Raw genomic sequence first — 24,576 nt, 5'->3', positions numbered from 1 at the left:
ATGGAATGATGCCTTTTCTCCCTGGCCCCTGAATTGAGAGAGACATTCAAAACTATCCCTGTAACCCGTGTATTAAAATTGGAACAGCAGCACGACCCTTAGCCTGCTACCATAGTGACAGGCTACATCGTTGCTGAAAAAATTGAAATGAGAAAATCCTGGATGGATTGATTAATGAGTGAATTTGAATGATTGATGAATTCGGGTAAAGGGATATTTCAGCACATTCTTCAGCTGCTGCCTGAACTTAGTCTGGGTCACGGCATAAATCGCGGTGTTTGTGCAGCAACTGAGGAGCTGCAGCATGAAGCCCAATTCCTTCACCAAGCCACCTAGACACATGGACTTACACCCAACAAACCACTTCCGGTACCATGTAGAATACGCCATTAATGTTGACCATGACAGTATGAAATTGGCTGAGATCACAAACAGTAAAATGGCGGATTTTTTTTCGATTTCTCATTTCTGCGTCACACTGACCGTCCCCATTGGTGTGAGCCCGGAGTCTCCTGCGGGCTCTGCTGGTCACTAAAATGTGTCTGACGGTGAAAACATTGAGCAGCAGAATCAGGAGAAATGGGAGAGTCGGGGTTAGAATGTGGTGGAGGAACTCGATTGTGACCCAGGCACGAGATGATTCAACATCGTCTGTTACATCACAAAACCAGGGGGCGTTCAGCAGCCAATAGCGAGCTGTGAGCATAAAATACCAGAAAATGTTCTTTAAACAGCTCAGCACAGTCACTGTTCCCAGAACCACAGCCGCCGTTTTCTCACTGCAATATTTACTTTTCAGCTTCTGGCAACAAATGGTCACAAATCGATCAAAGGTGAAAGTGACGGTGAAACAGACAGAACAGTCAGTGGCTGCATAAAGCAGGACGGCGTGGATATTACACACAGGGATAGACCGCAGGAAATAAAACTGTTCCTTATAAAACAATGGGAATGTGTCCCAATATCAGGTCGAGGATAATGACCAGCGGATGTCTAACTGCCATGGTCCCTGGGTAACGACTGACACATGGAGACAATCCACAATCTTTATAAAGCAGGATGAAGGTTGTCACTACGTTAACTGAGAGGAAGGCAAAGAAGCAAATTATACATCAGCCTGAAGGCACTATTAACAGATTATTTGAGGATGTAGTGAAATTTTCAAAAGTGTCTCTGTATTCAATGATTTACTGAAATAATCTGAGCTGAAGTAACAAATGGTAAGTTCTAAATTACTTACAAAAGTGCAATACCAAAAAACAAGAAATATTTCCTCTCCAAACACAAACACACATCCATTAGAACTGATGCTTTTTTCAACATTTCTACCACTTGAACACTCAAGAGGACACAGGTCACTTCTTTACAGTTCTGGATTTGGAGACTGAAAACGTTGCCGAGCTGAAGGATTGTCTGCCAGTTTCCTTGAAGTCAAGTCGAGATTGGAAATTTCTGTCTCTTTGTCCAATTTGCAATATTCTGTAGCACAGAAATGTAAATGCAGGGAGAATGTAATCACCCCTGTAACTGTCCAACAGGACTTGGAAACAGTGTTCCTTTCTCCCTGGAGTATGATCTATTCCTTTGGTATCTTATCCTTTGTTCTATTAGCTGATATCCGGCTGTCACAAATAATGTTAGTTAGAGAATGTTCTGGACAATTTCATTTTTGTAATGCTCTGGAGAATGCCACTTGTAGAATGACCTGTTCATGGAATGTTCCAAGTAATGTTCTAAGCAATTCCCAAGGTCAAGGAAAGGCCACATTCCCCCCAGAATGTGACACATGGAGATGGCAGAGGAGTATTTGGTTTTCAAAAAACACACAGGCAAATAATTCAGATGCATCAGGTGTTCATTTAGCCCTTCAAACCTGCTCCACTATTCAATAACATTTGGGCTGATCTGATTATGTCCTGAGCTCCATTTTAGAGGAACTTGTTGTCATTTAACCCTCTGGATTCCTGACACTGATCAGGAGACACGTGGACACTTCTTGGCACCAATTTCCTTCACGCATTTGCTCAGAAGCCACAATGACGGATGCCCAAATTACATATTCCATCAGATTTAAATTTTAATGTTATATTAAATCTATCTTCCACATGGCAATTAAAAATATACACTCTTTTTGTAGGTATCAATATTCAGTTGCAATTCGGATATGTGTTTATTTCATTTGACTCACCTTATTTTATCTAGCAAACTACAGCTATACCTCCTATACTCCCATGTCAGTATAAAATTAAGTTAGGGGTCTTGTGTATGGAATATCAGGAATTAAAATAAAAATTAAAGAGCAGGACAGCAAGTCTTATAATCTTCAGATCATGACCTGAATCACATGTAAATTAGCAGAGAAGGACAAAAATCTGGTAGTAAATGTGCCACTAAAGGAATGGTGCAAGATGCCTTGTTACTAAGGAATTAAAATCAAACCAGTAGAAATCAGTGATAGAAGGTTAGAAAGCATAGAATCCGTGTGGCCAATGATGAGGAACCTTAAAGGAAAAAAAAATGTTTTGTGTGATTTGTGTAAGGGCGTCCTAACAATAGTCAGGATGTGTGGCAGAAAATAATTCTGGAGATCAAAAAGCCATTGAGGTAAAGTGCAATACCATAATCATTGGGAGCTTCAATATTCGGGTGGACTGGGACCATCATGTTAATAACAGATCCCAAGCAAAGGAATACGTGAAACATATGAGATATTTTGTGGACCAGTTTGTTGTAGAATCCAGTAGGGAACAAGCAATTCTGGATATGTTGATGTATAAGGAGGCAGACTTTATGAGAGAGCTGAAAGTGAAGGACAACTTCGGGGGCAGTGATAACAATATGGTCGATGTCACCCTGTCGTTTGAGATGGAGAAGCTGGAATTATATCTAAAACTACCATTGACTAAACATAGTGACAAATACATGATGGATGAGGGAGCCAGAGTTGGTTGGAAGGGGAGCTTTGCAGTGAAGACAGTAGAGTGGCAATGGTTGGTGTTAGTTGGTGTTATTGGGGAGGCATTGCAGGAATTCATCACAAGAAATAGAACACATACTAAGGACAGCAAAGATAGGCTAATGTAACACCACTGCTCAAGGCGGGAGAGAGACAGAAGGCGGGACATTTTAAGGTTGTTCGGCTGACTTCGTTTGATAGTTAGATTCTTTTAGAACATAGAACATAGAACAGTACAGCACAGAACAGGCCCTTCAGCCCACAATGTTGTGCCGACCATTGATCCTCATGTATGCACCCTCAAATTTCTGTGACCATATACATGTCCAGCAGTCTCTTAAATGAGCCCAATGACATTGCTTCCACAACTGCTGCTGGCAACGCATTCCATGCTCTCACAACTCTCTGCGTAAAGAACCTGCCTCTGACATCCCCTCTATACTTTCCACCAACCAGCTTGAAACTATGACCCCTCGTGCTAGCCATTTCTGCCCTGGGAAATAGTCTCTGGCTATCAACTCTATCTATGCCTCTCATTATCTTGTATACCTCAATTAGGTCCCCTCTCCTCCTCCTTTTCTCCAATGAAAAGAGACCGAGCTCAGTCAAATTCTCTTCATAAGATAAGCCCTCCAGTCCAGGCAGCATCCTGGTAAACCTCCTCTGAACCCTCTCCAAAGCATCCACATCTTTCCTATAATTGGGCGCCCAGAACTGGACGCAGTATTCCAAGTCATTTCAATTTTCTTCATTATTAAGGACAAGAATACAGACAACTTGGAATTGCACGGTTAAATTAGGCTAAGCCTGTTTGGCTTCAGCAAGCAGAGATCAGGCCTGATAATTCTGTTAGAATTCTTTGAAGATGTAACTTTAAAGTTAGATAAGGGAAAACCAGTGGATGTGATCTACTTGAATTTGCTGAAGATCTTCGATGAGGTACCACACAGGAGGCTGCTGAATAGAATAACATCCCATGGTTTTAGGGGAAAGATACTGACATGCAGTGAGGATTGGTTTGCTGGCAGCTGGCCAAGATTAGGAATAAAGTTGTTTTTTTTTTCTTTCAGGATGGCTGCTGGTGACTGGCAGACTTTCACCAAGTGAGTGTTGAGACTACAACTGTTTACATGGTATAGAAATGATCTGGATGAAGGAACTGAGGCTATTGTTGAAAAGCTTGCAGATGACACAAGGATAGGTGGACAGAGAGACAGGTAGAGTGCTGGAAGCAAGGAGGCAGTAGATGACAAATCACTGAAGGTGGCAGGAAATTTTAATAAAATTGAGGACACACGTGGGATGCTTTATTATTCAAGGCATTAATTGTAATAGTGACGAGGCCATGTTGAGTTGCTCAGATATTTGGTTAGGACACAATTGAAGTCGTGTGTGCAGTTCTGACCACCATACTATCGGAAGTTTGTGATTTTACTGGCAGGGATTCAGAGGAGATGCACCAGGATTTTGCCTGGAATAAGGCCATAAGGCAAAGTGGCAGAAGAAGGATATTCATTCCATTGAGTCAGCTCCACCATTCATGGCTGCTCTGATAACTCAAGTCTCTTTTCTTCCCTTTCACACTTGATTCCTTTATTGAATAAAAATCTTTCATCGCACATCCTGAAATGTACTTAATGGCGTAGCCTCAACAAACTTCTCTGGTGTGGAATTCCACATAATCACTGAATGTAAATGTAGTGATTGGAATGATGCCAGTCAGGTAGGCCTCAGAATACGGGTTCCCTGACTGAGGATGTTAATGTGAGTCAATCAGAGATCCCTGGCTGAAAGACATAAACAGGAGTGTCAGAGGTTCTGTTCATTCTGAGAGATGGCTGTGAGGGAGCTGGATCAGGGCCAAGGACTGTCCACGTGAAAGGAAGAATGTCTTGGTGACGATGTACCTCCCTCCATGGAGTAATTTCAATAAAGTTATCATAGTCCTGTTGGACAAGAGGGCTATTCTCTCATGGGAGAGAGGGGAGACTAGTGGTAATATAAACTGAGGGTCTCCACGCCTCAGCGAAGATGAGGTGTTAAGATGTAGAGTCCTTCATGGGAATCTCAACTAGAAATAGAGTTGAAGTCACCCTGTTGGCATCCCTTTGAATTACAAACCATCCATCCAGCTAACTGAGCTCGCCTATCCTCAACCAGGTTCACCGCCCTCTGAGAGGAAATAAAAAGCTGCCTGTTCTTTGTCTTAAATATATGTCTCCTTGTTCTGCGATTCTGCTGTCTGCTCCCGTACTCTCCCATAAAGAGAAACAGCCTCTCCACATTTTACCTCTCATTTCCCCCAACAATCTTGAACATTTTAATAAAGTCGTTGGCAAGTAGTTTTGACTGCCGTCAGTTGTGATGCTGGAATGCATTGCATTCATGGTCAGTTTGTCAGCCTGTTTCCCAAGGGACACTTTTTTTTCTTATCAATACCACCGGAAAATTGTTCAGTTCTCTTCTTGAAAACAAAATTCCAATGTGTGGCAATGTGACGATAATGCTGGCCCATGTACTGCTCGCAGGATGGAGGCAATCCACTGACAACGTCCTGAGGTCATGCAATGATGTCAGATACAAAAAGAATTGTTTCCTGCGCTGTTTTTTGCCACCTCCCCATCCCCAACCACACTGAATCTTTTTTTTTCTGAACTCAAGTCCTTAAAGTCACTCCTTCACTTCTGAGGGTACATGACACAGAATGTTACATTATGGGAGGTAGCTATTCATTCATTTGTTTCTCTGCTGATTCTCTTAATAAGCTTTTCAACTACTGCCACTCTGGCCAATCCTGCCCATTATTCCTTTTCAGGCAATTATTCATGCTTGTTCGAATGAATCTACTAACATCTGGCTGTGAAATAGCATTTCTCCTCACGTTGTCAATACTTCTTTTGCCAATTACTCTCAATCTGTGGCCTTAGGTTCACGATCTTTCCATCAACTGGCAACTGTTTCTCTCTATCTACTTTTTCCAGACTCTACAGGATTTTATGCATCCCCATCAAACCTCCATGGCCCAAACTTCTGCAATTTATCAACATCACTGAAGTTAAGAGACATGCACAGCTGACTGCATGTGGGAAATGAAGGAAGAGGGGAACGCTCCAATTTGGATCCCTCGTGTTAATACACAGCAGGCTGTTCACTCGCTTCCAATCGTCAGACCAGACTGAGAGCACTGTGCATAGGTCTGGTCTGTGGGTTCCAAACAAGAATATTACACAGATGGCAAAGAAGATTTTAAGGGATGTTAATAAAAACTGAGAGGTTGTGACTTTTCACAAGTGACTGAACAGTTTGAAGCTTCTTTCCTCCATAAATGAGAAAACTGAGAAGCGAATTAATATGGACTTTAGAATTAAAAAGGGATTTGGCACAGCAGATGTAGAGAAGGTAATTTTCCACGTGTGGGGAGAGCAGATGTGACTAATTAATTGCAGTCATCAATAAAAACAATGAGGATATCACAAGAAAGTGCTTTACACATGGAGCAGGCGGAAAGTGGAGGTTGCTACTGCATGGAGCAGAGGAGGCAGATTTCACAGGCACATAGCCAGTATGGAACGTTGGACAGAATAACCTTCCTCTTGCTTTAATGATGCAGTGCATCTGGCAGGGAATCCCTACATTTCCTGAAGAATTGAAAAAAAAGGGTGCACGGTTGGTTTTAGATGAAGTGGGTGCAGGGAGGAGCATGTGGAACATCAACAGCATCACAGAATCAGGGGTAAAATTGCCCGTCTCCATGGATCCAATGGAGCAAGTCTGCAACATAGTATGTGAATCACAAACTTACCCAACTGAGTCATCACTGATCAAGTATTGGGTAAAGCAGCAGTAGGGTTGCCTGGCAGTCAAATACAGATCACTTCTCAGTAAACAATCAACAGTGTTAGGAATATTATTGTGCAGTGTGTCAGCATGTTCAGGATTGAAGTAGTGTGTGGAAACAAAGTTCACGATGGACGAAGATTAGGGAACCCGAACCTGAATAATGGAAACTTCGATGATTGGGATTGAAAATTTCAGCGACTTACCATGAACAAATTTAATTTGCAATTGCATTAGGTCTTCAACATAGTAAAACATTGTAAGGTGTGAAACACAGCATCTACCAGCACAGCTTGACACTGAGCTTGAGAAGGAGACAGGCAATAAAACGGACGATACCTTGAATTAACAGGAGGAGAATATTCAGCCCATCAGTCCTGCACCATCATTCGAAGAAATCAAGGCTGATCTATCATAAACGTAAACTTCCTTTTTGTGTCAGCTCTTCGTTCTTAACAACCTGCTGGTATTTCAAATTGTCATCAATTTCCTCTTTAAATATTTACAGTGATCCGTCCTCCACAACTTTGTGGGAAACGATAGTCCAAATATATTTCAAGGTCTGAAGGAAGAACTATCTTCAGGACTCAGTTAAAGTGTTAGGAACCACTAATTGAAAACAAAGTCCCTAGTTCTAGATTCAAACACTACTGGATACATCTTCTCAAAATATTACATTCAAGCCCCCTCTGAATCATGACTTTGAATAAGACGATCTATCATTATTCCAATCTTTAGTGCATGAAGATCCAATCTGTAACTCTTGAAGAAATGAAACTTTCATCTCAGAAAGCAGCCTCGAGAATCTCTATTAAACTGCTTCTAATACGAGTATATCTCTCTTGAGTCAGGGTTTAAAACAGTCCACTCTATTCTCGGTGCAATCTCACTAAAGCTATTACAAGTACAACAGTTATGCCATTTTCGGAAAAAGTTTCCTGCCCCTTCATAGTAAAGGCCAAAATTCAATCTGCTATAACAATTACTTGCCACACTTTTGCGCTGAAATTTTGAGTTTCATGCTCAAGAATACCCACATCCCTTTGTATTCCACTGATTTTGGAGTCTCCCTTAATTTAAATAACAAACAGAAATTTTGATTCCTCAGTCTAAATGATGATATATCTTTTTGTTTTCTCTGACATTGAATTCTATCAGCAGGTTATATGCCCAGTCATTTAATCTATCTGTATCTCGTTAGAGATTGTTTATGATCTCATAATGACATGCGACCACAGTATTTATTTGTATTAACAGCTAATATGGATACATCGCATGCTGCTCTATATTCATGCAGTATGTATATTCATGCAGTATCTATGTTCATATAAATCGTAAATAATTGAGAATTTGGACATATTATTTTGGCTCTCCACACGTCACGTCTTTCCAAACTGAAAGAAGACCCATTAATTTCAATTCTGTTTTCTATTTGTTAATCAATTCTTAATCCGTCCTCATATATTACTTCATAAACTTACAGCTCCCATCTTATGCAATAATCTTTTATTTGACATTTTAAAGGATATTCCCTGGGAATCAAATTCACAGCATCTACTGGTTCTCTTTTTTAGCTCCACTTGTCTGATCCCAAAAAAAAGCACGCGGGTTTGTGAAACCTAATTTCCCTTTCACAACATTTCCGTGATTCTGCTTGATATTCAGGATTAATTATGTTTCTTGCCATTTCCTCCTTATTAATGTATTCGAGTTTTTTTTTCCCCCCAACAACTCACTGGCCTACGGTTTTTTTGCGCCCTAATCTCTCCCTTCTTGAACAGGGTTATCCCTTCAACTGTTGTCCAATTGTCTGAAACGGTCCTGGAATCCACTGAGCTCCAATTATTGCAGCCAAGGCCTCCACTACCTCTTCAGTCATTTCACTTAAAAACTATGGATACAGGCTGTAAAGTCCCAGTGACTTTATTTTTGCTGTGCCTCAGTCCCATTAGTTGGTTAAAAACTTTTGTCACTTGTAAATCGTTGTTTCAAGATGTTTACTTCCATTAGTACCGCACTTGAACGTCTTTGCAATGTTTGTATTGTCCAGTAACATAATGACCAAGTAATTAACTGTCATTTTTGAGTTCCCATTATCAATTCCCCAGTCCCATCCACTGAGGTTCCCACACGTACTTGAGCTATTCTCAGCCTCTCTCTCTCGCTTTTTAGTTACACAGAGAAACTTCTGCCGTTTGTTTTTATATTTCTTCCCAACTTAAATTTGTAATCAATTTTCAACCGCACAATTGGCTTTTCAGCCAACCGTTGCTCGCTCAGAGAAAAAAAAAATCAATTCTCTGGCCGACGGCTGGTTTTCATCACTGTTCCTGCCATAGCATTTGAGTCGATCGCTTCATTGGCCACCTTTGTTATTCACAGGTCGATCATCTTCTCATCAAGCCCTTCATCTGAGTGAATAAAAATTTTCCAAGTGTCGTGAAATATCTGCTTAAATGTCTGTCATCGTTCATACACTGATCTTCCTTTTCATCTGTATTCACCTTCCGCTTCAATCAACAAGTCAGTCAAAGCCCCTATGCTGCTGGTTAGACGTCTGACTCTGTACAATGCTTGAGGGGGATTCATTGTTGCATGATATGCTGACAGAGTCTAACACTGAATTTCAATGGACCGATAAGAACAACTTTCAAAGATGTGATTCAAAGCTGCTGAAATGCATTGTCTCTCACGTTGCACCACACAGGATACATCGGGAGTTATTACACAAACCTGCATAACTTCATTATTTCTGAGTTTTGCAAGTACTCTAACAGAGTCCAAAAAGATGGTCAGGGAGGAAACCAGAGGGTACCATATGCACTATAACTACAGAATTGTACTCCAATCCAAAGAGAAAAAAAAATGCTTGAGGAGTATGTGGAAAGGATGGGGTGAAAATGAGACCGATTGGAAGAGAGAAGCCATAGAAGGGCCCCCAGCACTGCGAAAACTAGAATGGAGGCATTATCACAGCAAACGTCAGTGCAGGTCATCAAGTTCAGGGTGATGGGGAATGGGATATGTAACTCAGTGAGTACAGAGGTGAGAGATGAACGGGACAATGTAGGTTAATGAGTGCAGGATGGGAGAACAGAACACTGTAAGTCAGTGAGGACAGGGGTGATATGTGAACAGGACAATAGAGGACCATGAATACATGGGTGATGGGTGAACAGGACTCTACAGGTCTATGAGTACGGGGTGAAGGGCTAATGGGACAGTGGTTTTTCAGTGCGTTCAGGCAGAAATTTTTATTCTGTTCTGCTTGGCGTACTGGTAGAATATCTTGAGATTCTTTCCAAACTTGCCTGCTCTCACTTCTCCATGACCCCGTGATACTCAGTCTCAGCCTTACCAGATTCTGTGGAATATCAACGATGTGTGCTCTGGGGTGCATAGTAGACGATTCAGCCGAAATATTTGGCGAGGCCTTTCTCAACGTTGTGATCATCTCATTATATTTTATCTGTTCTTCTCGAGGTCACAGTGACATTTTCACCAGACCTCCTGTTATGCCGGTGAAGTAAAGAAAGACACTGATCTTTCAAGAATACCTTGCATTCACTAGAATGATGCAGTGCATTCCTCTAGGCAGCTGACACTGCTCTAACCCTGTTGGAAACCCTAGAGCAGGCTGGGAAAGTGTTGCTGCCACAATACAGGTTCTTCGTTCAATCACACCTGTGTACAGATTTAGTCTGCTCACTGAAGAATTGTTGCACTGAAAGCAACACAGGGATGGTTCACTCAGCTGATTGCTGCAAGGAAAGTGTGAGCTTATGTGGAAATGATAAGCAGGCTGATCCAAAACCTGTTGGAGTTTATAAGCAATATGGATGATCTTATTTTAACACATAAAATTTTAAGGAGTCAACAACAGAAGCCATTTATGTCTCTTGGATTACTCCTCAATCCTGTTGCAGTAGAACAAGACGGGCTAATCAGCCTCTCGAACCTGATATCCATTTTCAGGAAGTGGCAAATCAGCCCCTTGAGCCTCTCACAATTGCCCCAAAGCATGCAGTGCAACATCAAGATGTTGGTATATGACTTTGTTTGAACATTTCAAACTTCTGTGACTGCTGCCTTTCAGTTGTTTCAGTGGTGGGAGTCCGGGAGAAAGTGCGAGAGCAGCCTGGGGAGGTAAGTTTCCACCCAAAAAATTTGGGAGTTAAGTAATACTTGCGAGACTCCACAAGTAGTGTCTCCCACCTTTCTATCTCCTCAAACCTAATAATATCGACTAAGTGTGGTGAGCAGGTAAGCTATTTGCATTCCCCCTCGCCTCGGAGGGGGTCGGAAGGCAAAGCCGGATTCTGTTTGAGTACATAATGGAGTAAACTTACTGGTGCAGCGAAAACTGCCAAACTTAAAAAAAACTAATTCATTTTAAATAATTAACGAAGTAGAGAAGGCTGGGCCAAGTGATGTGCTGTAGCTGGACGATGTGGGAGCTGGCTGATCCCATTGAGAACAACAGTGACCACATCTGCAGCAAGTGTTGGCTGCTTGAGGAGCTCCGGCTCAAAATTGATGAGCTTGAATCTGAACTACAAATACTGTGGCACATCCGGGAGGGGAAGAAATATTTGGATACTGTGTTCCAGGAGGCAGTTACACCTGGTAGATTAACTAATGTTAATTCGATTGGCGGGCAGAGAGAGCAGTGTGTGACTGTGAGTGAGGCAGGTAGAGGGACCCTGCAGACAGGAACACAGGAGCTGCAGCCCTTGACATTGTACCACAGCTATGAGGCACTTGCTCCCTGCATAGTTGAGGAACAGGGCTGCAGGAAGAATGAGTTAACAGACCATGACACCATAGTCCAGGAGACCTTTCAAGAGTGGGGTAGAGACAAAAAGACAGATTGTAGTTGTAATTAATTCCATCATCAGGAGGATAGACAGTCTTCTTTGCGAGCAGGATAGAGAATCCCACATGGTGTGTCGCCTGCCTGGTGCCAGGGTGCGAGGCATCTTTGACTGGCTTGAGAGGATACTAGATGGGGAGGGGGAGGATCCAATTGTGGCCCAAGTAGCTACCAAAAACGTAGGCAGGATGAGGAAAAAGACCTGTTTTGGGATTATGGTCTTCAAGGGTCATAATCTCTGGATTGCTGCCCGAGCCACATGCAAATTGGCATAGGCAGGTGAGGATCGTGGAAGTAAACACGTAGCTCAAAGAGTGGTATGGGAAAGAGGGTTTCCTTTTCATGGGGAAATGGCATCAGTTTTGGGGTGGGAGTGGTTTTATCACTGGGATGGACTCCATCTGAACAGGGACAAGTCCAATGTTCTGGCGAAACGGTAAATAGGGTGGTTAATAGGACTTTAAACTAGTAAGTAGGGGGAAGGAGGAAGTGACAGGAGAGGGAGAATAACAATTAACATAACACAAAGCAGTAGGTTAGCAGGTGGCGAGGAAGCTTCAACTCCATTGAAAATTAGGAAAAAAACTCATCGGAAGGAGAACTCAAGAGCTGTTAGTAATGAGGTAATAGGTCCCAAAAAGAAGGTGCAACAACTGGCATGAGGACACTTTATCTCAATGCTCGGAGCATTCAAAATAAGGTGGATCAGTTGATGGTGAAAATCATGGCAAATAGGTATGATTTAGTGGCCATTACAGAGACAAGGTTGCAGGATGGTCATGACTGGAAGTTAAATATTCAGGGATATCAAACTGATCCGAAGGACAGACAGGAATGTAAGGAGGTGGTTGCTCTGATTTTTTTTGCCCAGGCAGGCAACACACCATGTGGGATTCTCTATCCTGCTCGCAAAGGAGACTGTCTATCCTCCTGATGATGGAATTAACTACAACTACTATCTGTCTTTTTGACCCACCCCACTCTTTAAAGGTATCCTGGACTGTGGTGCCATGGTCTGTTAACTCATTTTTCGTGCAGCCCTGTTCCTCATCCACACAGGGAGCAAGTGTCTCATACCTGTGGTACAATGTCAAGGGCTGCGGCTCCTGTGTTCCTGTCTGCAGGGTCCCTCTACCTGCCTCACTCAGTCACACACTGCTGTCCCTGCCCACCGATCGAAGTTAATCGAAGTTAGTTAATCTACCAGGGCAGTAGTGAGAGATAATATAGGTTCTACTGAACAAAACATTGAATCCATTTGAGGGGAAATTAGGAAGAGCAGGGAGAAGAAGTCACTGATAGGTGTGGTCGAGAGGACACCAAATAATGCCATCGTGATGGGGTGTTCAATAAACATAGAAATAGCTAATGCATGTAAAAATGGTACAGCAATTATCATGGGGGATTTTAATCTACATATCAATTGGGCAAACCAGGTCGGTCATGGCAGCCTTGAGGAGGGGTTCATAGAACACATCCGTGATAATTGCCTTGAACAATAAGTAATGAAACCTAAGACGGAGCAAGCTGTCCTAGATCTAGTCCTGTGTAACGAGACAGGAATAATTAATGATCTCACAGTGAGGGATCCTCTCAGAAGGAATGATCACAGTATGGTCGAATTTAAAATACAGATGGAACATGAGAAGATTAAATCCAGAACATATGTCCTGTGCTTAAACAAAGGAGACGATGAAGGAATGAGTAAGGGCTCACCTAAGGTAGAATGGGAGCAAAAACTTTATGGTGGGCCAATTAAGGAACAGTGGAGGACTTTCAAAACAATTTTTTTTTAGGTGCTCAGCAGAAGGATGTTCCAGTGATAAGGAAGAACTGTAGGGAAAGAGACAAACGTTTCGATAAATATGTAAATATATAAATATGTAAATCGTAAAAGAGTGGCAAAGGGAAACATTGGTCCTTTAGAAGATGAGAAGGCCAACTTAATAACTTGGAATGAAGAAATAGGCGAGACATTAAACTGTTATTTCATGTCGGTTTTCACAGTGGAAGACGCAAATGACAAGCCAAAAATTAACAGAAGAAGGTAATAGCAGGTGAGGGCCTAGAAACTATCATCATCACGAAGGAGGCAGTACTGGGCAAGCTAATGGGTATAAATGTTGACAAGTCTCGTGGCCCTGATGAAATGCATCCCAGCGTACTAAAAGAGGTGATTGGGGGGAAATAGCAAATGCACTAGAAACTCAAAATTCACTGGACTCTGGTATGCTTCCTGCAGATTGGAAAACAGCCAATGAGACGCCACTATTTAAAAAGGGAAGTAGGCGAAAAACCGGAAACTCTGGGCCAGTTAGCTTAACTTCGGTAGTGGGGAAAATCTTGAATCTATCATTAGGAAGAAATAGCAAGACGTCTGGATATGTATTGTCCAATTGGGAACACCCAGCATGGGTTCATGAAGTGTAGGTCATGTTTAACTAATATGGTGGAATTCTTTGAGGACATTACTTGCATGGTAGACAATGGGGACCCTGCCGATGTGGTATGTCTGGATTTCCAAAAGGCATTTGACAAGGTGCCACAGCGAAGGCTGCTACGTAAGATAAAGTTGCACGGTATTATAGGCAATGTCTTGGCATGGATCGAGGATTGGTTGACCAGTAGAAAACAAAGGATAGGTGGTAAATGGATTTTTTTTCTGGTTGGTGGTCAGTGGCTAATGGTGTGCCTCAGGGATATGTACTGAGACCACAATTGTTTATAATTTGCATAGATGATTTCATGTTGGGGACTGAGTGTGATGTGTCAAAATTTGCAGATGACACTAAGATGCGTGCTCAAGCAAAGTGTGCAGAAGACACTGAAAGTCTGCAGAGGGATATGGACAGTCGATTTGAGTGGCAAAGGTCTGGCAGATGGAGTACAATGATGATAATTGTGAGGGCATCCATTTTGTTTGAAATAACAGAAAAATGGACGATGTTTTAAATGGTAAAAGAATAAATTTAGCACGCTGCTGTGCAGAGGGACTTGGGCGTCCTTGTGTATGAATTGCTAAAAGTAGGATTGCAGGTGATTAAAAAGACAAATGGAATTTTGTCTGGCATTGCTCGAGGGATGGAGTTTAAAAACAGGGAGGCTATGATGCAGCTGTTTAGGGTCATGGTGAGGCCACACCTGGAGTACTGTGTGCGGGTTTGGCCTCCTTACTTGAGAAGGGATATACTAGCACTGCAGGGGTTGCAGATAAGATTCACTCGGTTGATTCCAGTGTTGAGAGGGTTGGGTTATGAGGAGAGACTGAGTAGACTGGGATTATGCTCATTGGAATTCAGAAGAATGAGGGTAGGCCATATCGAAACAGAAAAAATTATGAAGGGAACAGGTAGAGACGGGGAGATTGTTTCCACTAGCAGGTGAAACTAGGGCTAGAGGGCATTGCCTCAACGTAAAGCGAAGCAAGGGCTGAGGTCAGGAGGAACTTCTTCACCCAAAGGGTTGTGAATCTGTAGAATTCCCTGCCCAGTGAAGCTGTTGAATCTACCTCACTGAGCGTTTTTAAGAGAAGGCTAGATGAATTTTTGAACAATATGGGAATTAAGGACTCTGGTGAATGGGTGGCTAAGTGGAGCTGAGTCTCAAGAAGATCGGCCATGATCTTATTAAATGGTGGGGCAGGCTCAAGGGGCCAGATGGCCTACTCTTGCTCCTAGTTCTTATGTTCTTATGTTATGATCTCTCTACCTTAATTATTTTATTTAAATTTTGGATTACTTGTTACTTTGGATCGACATGTTTTATGTTATCTCTCTACATATCATGTGGTCCCAGCCACTTGTTTAGTCTCCAGCACATCTTATTTTTCTTGTTTTATAATTACTTCTGCATCAACTAATTGACTTATATCCCTTCTCCTGCTATTCACTTATTGACACTTAACTCAGATCGACTGAGACTTTTGATCAGCTGGAGAGAATAATTATTCAGTCTGTCATCACATGCCATTTGTTCGCTATTTTGATCTCTCCGATTGTAGCTTCAATGCCTGTGTGCTTAACCTCACCACCGAGCGAAGCGGCTGCTCTCCGACAGCTTTGATTTGAAATAAACCTGTTGAACCATAACCTGGTGCAGTATGACTTCGGACCTGGTCTGCCCCAGTCAAACACTAGAACCTCCAGCAATCAGCGTGAATTGAGGGCAGGGCTGTAAGTGCACATTTTTGGCTGAAACGCTTTGACTCATGTGGTTTCTCTTGTATTCCAGGAGTTTGCTTGACTTTTTTGTATAAACTGTAGCATTTTGAAATCTGCTGGGTCTATTCACCAATATAGCGACCTTTAAAAAATTACAACCAAATGCATCATCGATCTCATTCGCTACTTGTTTTCATATGCTTGGATATCAGCCCTAAGGGCAGAGGGCCTTAAATGTCTTTCGTGTCGTTTGTTTGCTGAATGCTATTTCAGTCCATACCACCCCCCACCCCCCCCCATAGCCTACCCACTGTACTCTGAAATATACGATTTGATGGGCATTGTTCTTGAGGAGATTTGTTAACTTAATGAAATTCATTAAACTTGCCACATTACATGTTACCAGATCGAAGTTAGCCACTTCCCACATCCTCCCCGGTAATGCATCATTTGGCTCCGTGAACAGTTATGGAAATATTTTTCTCCGGGATTTTGCACCTCCATGTAAAGAGTGATTCATAGTGAAGGGAGAATCGTAAGTCATTCTTCAATAGGCACAGCTTTATTTGCTGTGTTCAACATTACAGTTGTGTAGTTGCCGACTCCACTCTGAATCTGTAAGTGTCTCGTTATCATTTTCCAGTCACAAATGAATATGTGTACAACATTTGATAAAAAATAAACAGCTACAGTCAAGGCTACTAAAACATTTATCATCTGTGTGACTACCAAGATGTCTCACTAAGTGGGATGACTGCTTGAATCCTTTCCCACACTCAGAACAAATGCAGGGTTTCTCTCCCGTGTCAGTTCGCTGGGTGAGAGCAGACGGGAGGACTGACCAGATTTCTTCCAACACATGGAGCATTTGATCGACCTCTCCTAAGTGTGGTCTTGCTTGAGTGTAGCAGGTAGGATATTTGAGTGAATGCTTTCTGCGCTTAAAATCAATTATAGTGGCAGAGAGATATTCAGCACAGAAACAGAGCCTTTGGTCCAACTCGTCCATGCCAACCAGATATCTAAATTAATCTAGACCTGTTTTCCAACTTCTGGCCCATATCCCGCTAAACCCTTCATATATATGTATCCATCTAAATTCCTTTTAAATTTTGCATTTATACCAGCCTCCAACATTTCCTGCATCAGTTCATTCCATACACACACCATCCTGCGTGTGAAAACGTTGCACTCTCTGTCCCTTTAAAATCTTCACCCTCAAACATTAAACCTATAACCTCAAGTTTGGACTCCCCTACCCTGGAACAAGACCCTATCACAACTCCGCATGATTTTGTGAACTAACATAAGGTCACCCCTCAGCCTCCAACACTCCAGTGTAAATGGAGATAACAATGTGTGGAGCTGGATGAACACAGCAGGCCAAGCAGCATGTTAGGGCACAAAAGCTGACGTTTCTGCCTAGACCCTTCGAAGGGTCTTGGCCCGAAACGTCAACTTTTGTGCTCCTAAGATGCTGCTTGGCCTGCTGTGTTCATCCAGCTCCACAGTTTGTTATCTCAGATTCACTGGCATCTGCAGTTCCCATCATTTCTCCAGTGTAAATAGCCCTAGCTTATTCAGCCTCTCCATCCAGCGCACCTGCTCCAAACCTGATAACTTCTTTGTCAACCTTTTCTGAACGTTTTCGTCTTTCCTTGAGCAGAGAAAAGTGAATTGAATGTAGCATGTGAGGTTTTGTCTGTGTGTATTAACGTGGTTAATGGGGATAGACAGAATGAACACATACTCTTAATGCCGCCAGTTTAAATTGTGAAAGTATCAGTTTAAAAGCAGTGTTAGAGGAGATTGTCTCGCTCTGTTCATTTTCACTGGAAATGCTCAGCTGTGGCGTGTCCATCTTCACAAAAGCGGTATTTGATTTAAATTCTCACTGAATAATATTGAGGTAGAAAAAAATGCATCAACTTCCTGTGATTGAGGGTTTAAGTACATGAACATAGGTGGCAACAGAAGTTGTTGCTGTGCCTTAGTTGGTTAAAGTACCTGCCTAATAAACAGGAGATTCTGTGTTCAAATCCTAGTGGTGCCTATCACTTATGGGGTGATTATCTAGCCAAAACTATCACAGAAATGCATAACTCACCTAGTTCTGACTAACGGTCCATGGATTGAAAAGATGAACTCTCATTCTCTCCGCAGATACTGCCAGGCGTGCTGAGTTTCTTGGTAAATTGCTGTTTTTGTTTCAGATTTCAAGCAACTGCAGTTCTTTGACTTCTAATAACTTGAATAATGTCTGGGACAAAATAGTCTATCTTCCAGCTCCACAGCTTCTTTCCAACTCTTTAAAACCACTCATCACAAGAAACTAGCAGCATAGCACTCCCATTCCCTTACCGAGAAGCGCCAAATCCTAACCACGAGACCAGCAGAAATGATGCTTCAAACTCTCGAATCTTTTCTCAATGACACTGTTTCCGATTTTTTGATTTGCGATCATTTTGACTGCAGATCAATTTATCCCTTTCATTGAATCTTTGCTGCGTGGGGAAAAGACACCTCAGCCTATTTTTCTCCATTTTTCTCATGAGGTGTAACATTCAGTTTCTAAACCTCACCAACCCAATCACTGCAGTTGCTGCGAGTCTGGCAAATCAGCTCCCGGGAATCTGATAAGACAAATCCCGACGCACATTCCCCACTCGAGCCAACTGTCAATTTGAAAGGTGAGAAAATAAAGGAAAACACTGTTATCTGCCCGTGAAGCAGAGAATATACAAACTTAAAACCTTCAGACTCAAATTACGCATTACCCATTACAGCACTGGTTAAAATTATGCTGCTGGATGCCACGACTTGTCAAGATGAGATATTAAGAGGGAGATGGATGGAAACAGTATTCACAAACCAAATGACCAACAAGGGCTGTCTTCACTTCAATGGGCCCCAGTTTTCAAAGCGGTGAATTTCACCGGCAAAGGAAACTCATTTGTCTCCAGATGCCTGCTTCAGTATGGCCTGGTTCTATGCTGGAGGGTGCCATCATTTTATTCACAGTCACTGCACAATTTTATGACTCACTCCAGTGAAATGAACATTCATACTTTTAGTCATAGTCTCTTCGAGACCAGACCCTGACCAAATTAAGCGAGAAACCACTGGTGACTTCTCGGCAGGGCTCTGGAGTCACTTAAGTTGAACGACGCTTTTATTGGTGTCGTCCCTTTACCGCAGCTCGCGCGGTAAAACAAGCTCCTGTTTGCATCAGCACAGCGTAGAGCTGGAGGAACACGGCATGTCAGGCAGTATCAGAGAAGCAGGAACATTGACGTTTTGGGTTTACTCCCTTTTGCGAAACCTCTTCCAAGGATGGCAAACTTTAAGAAGTTGTCCTCCTCCATGCAACGGTGACTTGTCTGCCCGTTTGATGCTGCCTGAATTGTCGTGTTCCTCCAGCTGCACACTGCATTGATTCCGACAGGGAGGTAATGACCTCGTAGTGTGATCGCTGGACTGCTAATCCAGAGACACAGATAATGTGTTTGAACTCTGCCATTAGCATATGGTGGAATTTGAATTAAATAAATGTCTGGAATTAAGAATCTACTGTGACCATGAATCCATTGTCGATAGTGGGGACAAGCCTACCTCATTCACTTATGCCCTTTAGTGAAGGAAACTACAGTCCTTACCTGGTATGTCTACATGTGACTCCAGACCCACAACAATGTGATTGGCTCGTAACTGCCTTCTCTGGCAATTAGACATGGGTGATAAATGTTGGCCTCGCCAGTGTCGCCCTCATCCGGTGAATGAATAAAGTATCTACAGTTCTTGCTGTCTCCGGTTAACAGCAGCCCACTTTGTACTTTTCTGCAATATATCGACTGGACAAGATCAGTTTATCACAGCTCCGTTTTCTCCACTTTGAAGCCCATTTTCCCTGGCATTATAATACAGAAGGGCATAACTGACCTGGTTCTGACAAACATTCATTGGATCTAAAATGTTAATCCTATGTCTCTCCACAGATGCTGTCAGTCCTGCTGGGTTTCTCTGTCAGTTCCTGTTTTTGTTTCAGATTCCCAGCATCCACAGCTCTTTGTTTCACGTTAGCTTGAATATCTTTTGGGACACACTTGGTTACCTCACAGCCCCTTTCCTTCTCCTCATAGGGGAGGTGATGCAATCCATGCGATCGATTGTCAGAAGAACCCATCCGGTCACTAATGCCCTTTAGGGACGGAAACTGCCCACCCTCACCTGGTCTGGCCTATATGTGACTCCAGACCCACAGCAATGCGGTTGATTGAATTAATACTGCCGAGCCAGCGATGCTCGTTCATGAATAAAAGTATAGTTAGTCAGCAAAGCTGGTGTCATGAAAAGCTAGTAGAGAAGAACTCCCACTCGACAGTTCAAACCACGGCCATGGTTCCAAAAGCACCAAATCCAAACCACGAGCCATCTACGAAATGTGCCAGAGGTGCTTGTATCTTTTCTCAATGACATTGTTTTTGCTTTTCCATTTTTTATACTTTTGGTGGCAGTTTCTCCCTGTCTTTGAGTTTTTATATCGTGGAAAAAGGCGATCTGGCCCATCGTGTCGGTGCACGCCATCAAACATTTATCCATTCTACTCTCAGTTTTCAGCATTTGGCCCAGTGTGTTGTGCATTCTGACATATCAAGGGCAAATATCAATGAGAATAACCATGTAATCTACGAACAGGACTGAGTGTTCGTGACAGTCATACTGTGTTAGAAACCACTTGTGGAACTCATCGTCACATTTGGCCACAGAGAGAAACACACCGACACATCCCCGAGGGTGACAGAGGCCTCAGGATTACACCCACTCCATGTGCTTCAGGCTCACTCTCTGTCCCCCACGTTTCCCGACAAAAGGCAGCTTTGCAGGGACCACAAGCAAGTTCTCCAGGCAATAAGAACTGTTGTTGTGAGCTCAGAAATGAAACGGACAGTGAGCTGAATGGTTCTCCAACACTGCTTGCGCAACTTTTCATTTCCAATCACTTCAGCTTCTGTGAATCTGACAACAAAAATGCCCACCATACATTCTAATTTTGAGAGAAGATGTCAACTTGGTCGTATAGAAAAGCTGCCAACTGTGCTCAGGCCAGGCCGGACTCAAAAGTACAATCTTCTGATCCGAAGTCAGACACGTTATCCATTATGCCACTGGCCCACAGTGGGCACCTTGCTTCTTGTCAAGTTGTGATGTTAACACGAACCAAGGTGAAAATGTGATTCATGAGGTGAGCACAAGCCAATCCGACAAAACGTAATTTTAGATTATTACAAACCTTAAACCTTAGTCAGGTGAAGTGGATGCATGTGATATATTCACAGCAAACACCCTTTGGGAACATAGACTGAAATCGATTTCATAAAGAGCAACCCCCACGCTCTCCTGAAAATTAAAAAAAAGTCAGAGGCAACAACTGCTCACGCACGATCGAAGCCAGCAACTTCTTGCCTTCCTAACAGCCACGGGATGTGAGAATCAGGCCACAAGGCCAATGACGCAGTCTAGTGACAGCCCACTTAACAATAAATGAGGTGCCACTCAGGCAGTGATTGTGTCCCTACCTCGGATGTCGGAGAGAAAGTTCAAGTTCTATCTGCTCCAGTGGGATGCAATAACATATCTGAAAGTTTTGCTGAAAGAAAATCCTATTCCCTGTTGCTTCAATCAACGCAGCAATGAACATCTTCTTCTCCATCTGTCTCCACTCCGTGGGACAGAGCTCTCCCCATCAGCAGATGCGTTAACCCATTTGGCCACGGGCAGGCATGGCTGGGGGTGGTATACACTTTGTCGCTGTCTCTCAAACACTGGAAGAAGGAAGGAGCGGAATGGGTGAAATCAGACTTGTGTAGAAAATTTTAAAGGCGATTTTTCATCAAATGATGTTTATCAGAGGCAGATGGAAAAAATGGAAAGGTTCCGGGAAAGATAGAAGTCAAAACGCGAGATTAGGCACTTCAGCAACTTAAAAAAGCGATCTTTCTGTGCAGCCTGTTTGATGTTCAGAATTTGTCTGCACACAGGGCGGACGTTCATTTGTGACCTCCACAGCAGGAGTTAATGTCTGACACCAACAGTCCCATGTTAAGTGAATCTGAGTGAAACACTCACTCACTGAGAGACATCCCCAACGGACTTGAGTTGCTGGGCTGCAGACAGTACAATGTGGAAGGGAGGGTTAATAATGAGCCATTGTTTCTCCCCCACCCGCTCCCTCACAGAGACAGGGAAAGTGACGTCATAAACCCATGCCATCATTCCCATGCAGAAAGAAGCCATTCAGCCCATCGAGTCCACATTGACTCTCTCTGCCTCTTGTATTTCTCTGTAGTCATTCACAATCGGTGATATCTGTCCCTAATAATGGTGAACTGTATCTGTGTCATGATGTATTCTCTCACATCCTGGTCCTTTTGCCATCCACGTCTGAAACAGTATGGGGAATTACTGCCAGGCCTGGAAAAAAAAGACTGCAGATAATGTGTTTCTACTTCACTGGTTTATTGCCATCTCAAAGGGGAAGTTTTACGATTCAGTTTGGAGCAGACCGACTGAGAACAGGAGAAGACATTTAGGTCTTCACAAGTGTATCAGCTCACCTGTGTGAACTTGGCCAGTGCATAAACATGAGATATTTATTTCAGATGCATGAAGCTGAGGGAAGCAGAGAGCTAATTAAAATGCATGATTCAGGTCACTGCAAACACATAGAAAATAGCAGATGATGGTTTCAATCCATCGATCTCTGGGTTATGGGCCCAGCACACTCCCACTGTGTCACTCTGCTACCTTGAATGATCTGCCTCTCAGGCAAGTATTCAGCTTTTCATGTGGAGTGCAGCATTTCAATTCGAGTTTGATGTTAAAAGTTCTTCACCATTGTTTTGTCGCACAGACGTGTCACAGCTGTGTAAATATAATCTGTCTAATTTCCCACATTCTGTTGGTCGATTTATAATTTCGCTCAAAATCACAAAACTTGTCACAGCTCAGACGGAGGGCATGCACCCTACCTCAGTTATGCTGCGTCTCCACAGTAAGCAAATAATTATCTCTTTTAGTATCACTCTTTGGCCGTCTCCCGGTAACATCTGCACAGGTACTTTTAACTTAACTATCCAATTCCATTTTGTGTTGATTGAATCTGCCTGTGTCACTGCCAGATCGTGATTTACCGACCCGAACCACTCCTTGTGTGAGAACGTTCTTCCTCAAGTCACTTTTACTTTGTTTTCCTCACGCCTTCAAATATCTGCCTAATCGTTCTCAATCCTTTCAGGCACGGAGTGGTAGCACTTTCATGCCTTTATTTCCTCTGTCCATGCTCTTCATGACTTGGAAGATTCATTCGGATCACTTTACAGCCTTACGTTCCCCAAGAACTGTCTAATCTTTCCAATCCATCTTCATTTCTGACAGACAGCTATGTTTTAATGCTTCAATATGTGGACCTATCTTCGATGCTCCATACTCACAACACCTTCTCTGCCTCCAGAAACAATTCTTTTGATGCAGCCTGGCCTGTTTTTTTCTAACAGTCTCCTATTTGTCTACCATTCACATGAATCTGTCCAATCACTTCATGATCCTACTTTCTGAAGTTTCACTCTCACAATTGAGAAACACTTCAGGCTAAGAATTCATTCAGAGTCGGATTGCCTGTGCGAACATTCTAAAACTCTAGTTCTTCCTTTGAACAAGTATATCCCTTGGCCGTGTTCACTCCAATGGGACCTGTACCCTATCCCAAAGTCAGGCATTTCGACTTCATTTCACAAAGCTGCTTTTTGAGATAATTAATTGGGTGCTTTGGCAAAACACGTTTGGTTGCTTAGGATGTAAAACTGGGACTTCTGTCATTTATAAATGCCGTAAGATCCAAAGCAAGAATTCTACGCCGGACCAAAGAGCCACTTGTAGATCACAGGGGCCAGTCCTCAACCAGCTGAGACTCGCTTCATGTGACGTAAATCCCACATTGCTTCAGGAATTCCAAGGAGCAAACAGTTTCCAGACCATCATCTTCTCATTCTGTCTCCCTGCTGCTGGGACGCTGCTGTTTGTCCATTACCCCAGGGCCGGGCCCTCTCATTAAATTATTGTTTTTCTGCCTGCAACCAGTGCTGAGAGATGTCAGTGCCCTTTCGAATTCCTCCTCTTCAGACACTTGAGGTGGGTGAGTCAGTTACATACATACACACACGTAATTATCAAAATGTGAACTTTCCCTCAATGTCTGTTATCTGAGAGATAGAAAGATGGTGTGCCAACAGGAAACAGAGAAATGGTCACAGGGCATTCTTCCCTCATGTGAATTAAAATAAGCCCCTTTCTGGTGCAGCCTGTTTGATGTTCAGGATTAGCTTTCAAACAGAAATCCTGCAGGCAATCTTTTGCAAAGCAGGCGTTGGTTTCGTTGCTGCTTCCTGAGCAGGAGTTAATGTCTGAGACCAAAAGTCCCATGTTAAGTGAATCTGAGTGAAACACTCACTCACTGAGAGACACCCCCAATGGCCCTGAGTTGTGGGACTGCAGACAGTACAACGTGGAAGGGAGGGTTAATAATGAGCCATTGTTTCTCCCACACCCGCTCCCTCACAGAGACAGGGAGAGTGACGTCATAAACCCATTGCTTCATTCCTGCGCAGAAAGAAGCCTTTCAGTCCATCGAGTCCACAGCGAGGCTCTGCCTCTTGTATTTCTCTGTAGTTACTCACAATCGGTGATATCTGTCC

This window comes from Stegostoma tigrinum, unplaced genomic scaffold (genome assembly GCF_030684315.1).
Source record: "Stegostoma tigrinum isolate sSteTig4 unplaced genomic scaffold, sSteTig4.hap1 scaffold_49, whole genome shotgun sequence".
NCBI lineage: Eukaryota > Metazoa > Chordata > Chondrichthyes > Orectolobiformes > Stegostomatidae > Stegostoma > Stegostoma tigrinum.
This window is presented reverse-complemented; position numbering follows the sequence as displayed.